This window comes from Panthera uncia, assembly GCF_023721935.1.
Source record: "Panthera uncia isolate 11264 chromosome A3 unlocalized genomic scaffold, Puncia_PCG_1.0 HiC_scaffold_11, whole genome shotgun sequence".
Taxonomy (NCBI): Eukaryota; Metazoa; Chordata; class Mammalia; order Carnivora; family Felidae; genus Panthera; species Panthera uncia.
This window is the reverse complement of record NW_026057578.1, coordinates 24,189,587-24,192,398: the sequence shown is the minus strand read 5'-3', so window position 1 is coordinate 24,192,398 and position 2,812 is coordinate 24,189,587. Positions and strand designations below refer to the sequence as shown.

Sequence of the window (2,812 nt, the reverse complement as noted above, 5' to 3'; positions counted from 1 at the left end):
TAGAGAAAGGGCCATAGACTCTACCATTTGATTGGAGAGTGGCAAGGTTCTTTTTTTTTTTTTTAATGTTTATTTTATTTTTGAGAGAAAGAGAGAGACAGCTTGAGTGGGGAAGGGGCAGGGAGAGAGGGAGACAGAGAATCTGAAGCAGGCTACGGGCTCTGAGCTGTCAGCACAGGGCCCGACGTGGGGCTCAAACTCACAAACCGTGAGATCATGACCTGAGCTGAAGTCGGATGCTCAACCGACTGAGGAGAGCGGCAAAGCTCTAGAAGAGCAGGAGGGATAGGAGATATTGATGTGATCATTTTTGAAAAATATACTCCTCCACACCAAATAGCTTTGGAGTCAGATGCCTGTGTTAGAATCCCAGTACACTTATGGCTCTAAGTCTCAGTTTCCTCATCTGTCAAATGGGACTAATAGTAGCACCTATTTCATGTGATTGCTATGAGGATTGAATGAGACAAGATCCCAAAGTGCAGAGTAACTGGCACATGGCCAGTGCTCAGTAGCTCTCGCTATTGTTGGGACAGATCATCATGCTAAGCTCTGATGAGTGTGAGTCACCCTTCCAGGCCAGTGCCTGTTTGTGTGTGTGAGGAAGCCTGGAAGTATGTTCAAAGATGTGTGCACAAGTGGGTTTATGTGCACATGCCCAGAGGAGCTGAGTGTGTGTGTGTGTGTGTGTGTGTGTGTGTGTGTGTGTCAGTGTGAGTACTTATTGAGATGGGAACTTGGGCGGAGTCCTGTCTGTGCACCTGAGGACACATGTAGGGCTGTGGCTGTGTGTGTGAGTATGGGGGACAGGGGAGAGAGAATGACTGGGGCTGAGTGTGTGTCCAAGCTGTGCACAACTAGTATCGGATGTGTTAGATGGAACCATGAAAGTCCACAAGAATGTGGGATTTGGCCAAGCCTATGTGTTAGATTGTGTGTATACATGTGCATGAGTGTGTGTGTTTGCTGAAAGGTGTCTGCCCATGCGTGATGCTTGGAAAAAATGAGAAAATGTAGAAACAAAGAATGCTTTCAGACCTTCCCAGGAATGTTTGAATCAAATGAACCCTTGGGGACTGTGACCAGCTGGAAAGACAACGCACACCAGGTGGAGAGGCGTAGAGAAAGGCTTTTCTGAGGTTCATAATCACACTTGGCTGAGAGCCAGGGGCCCTATTAGGGCCAACAGCTTCCCACACACAGTTGCCTCCTCAGCTTGGAGGACAGCTCCACATCTGGGCCCTCCTCCTCATCATCCCTATTGCTATTAATAGATAATTTGTTAATTCATTCAAAAAATTTGTTTTAGTCAACTAGTTTATTCTTTGTTAAGTTTTTGTTTTATTTTATTTTATTTTTGAGGGGGGAGGGGCAGGGGGAGAGAGAGGGAGAGAGAGAGAGAGAGAGAGAATGAATCTTAAGCAGGCTCCACACTTAGTGTAGAACCTGATCTCACAACCGTGAGATCATGACCTGAGCTGAAATCAAGAGTCGATACTTAACTGACTGAGCCATCCAGGCGCCCCTTAAGTTTTTATTTTAATTCCAGTTAGTTAACACACAAAATATGAAACACTTCACAGGGCACCTGGGTGGCTTGGTCCGTTAAGTGTCTGACTTGGGCTCAGGTCATGATCTTGTGGTCCGTGAGCCCGATCCCCGGGTCAGGCTCTGTGCTTACAGCTTAGAGCCTGGAGGCTGCTTCAGATTATGTGTCTCCCTCTCTCTCTCTCTCTGCCCCTCCTCGCTCACACTCTCTCTCTCTCAAAAATAAGTAAACATTAATTTTTTTTTCAGAATATGGAACATTTTACAAATTTGTGTGTCATCCTTGTGCAGGGGCCATGCTAGTCCTCTGCGCATCGTTACAACTTTAATATAAGTGCTGCAGGTGCGAGTCATTCATTCAAATATTTATTGAACACCTACTATGGGCCAGGAACTATGCTAGAGGCTGGGGATCAACCCATGAACAAAGCCCTGTCCTAGAGGAGCTCATGTCCTAGTTGGAGGGGGTATTATATCCATAAGCACATATTTCATGGACAAATGTCACATCAAGTGGTGGTAAGTGTCATGAAGAAAAATCAGAGGGATGGGGTGACTTGGGAGGTGGGAGATACTCTAGAAAGGAGGTCAGGGAGGCCTCTCGAGCAGAAAACTCAGTGTCTAGGGGACATTTTATTTATTTATTTATTTATTTATCCCTAGATTTTTAAAAATGTTTATTTATTTATTTTCAATTTTATTTTTAATTTTTTTAGAATTGCTAGAAGATAGTAAATATATTTTTTAAGTTTTTATTTTAATTACCCATTGTTCATCACAAGTGCACTCCTTTATCCTTATTACCTATTTAACCCTTTCCCCACCCATTTCCCCTCTATCAGAGTTACCTATATAAAAAGTTCTCTTAGTTAAGAATCTGTTTCTTGGTTTGTCTCTTTTTTTTCCCTTTGCTTGTTTTTTTTTTTTTTTTATTTCACATATGAGTTAAATCATATGGTATTTGTCTTTCTCTTATTTTGCTTAGCCTTATACCCTCTGGATCCATCCATGTTGTTGCGAATGACAAGATTTCATTCTTTTTTAATAAAGTTTTTTTTTTTTTTCAACATTTTTTTATTTATTTTTTGGGACAGAGAGAGACAGAGCATGAACGGGGGAGGGGCAGAGAGAGAGGGAGACACAGAATCGGAAACAGGCTCCAGGCTCCGAGCCATCAGCCCAGAGCCTGACGCGGGGCTCGAACTCACGGACCGCGAGATCGTGACCTGGCTGAAGTCGGAGGCTTAACCGACTGCGCCACCCA

The 2,812-nt window shown here is 43.7% G+C and overlaps 1 non-coding gene across 1 annotated transcript; it reads right to left on the bottom strand.

The window, feature by feature from the left end:
• Nucleotides 1-1,794: 1,794 nt before the first annotated feature.
• LOC125937247 (U6 spliceosomal RNA) lies at nucleotides 1,795-1,897 on the bottom strand. Its single transcript, XR_007462328.1, has one exon. It is a non-coding gene; the product is annotated as a U6 spliceosomal RNA (small nuclear RNA).
• Nucleotides 1,898-2,812: the final 915 nt, after the last annotated feature.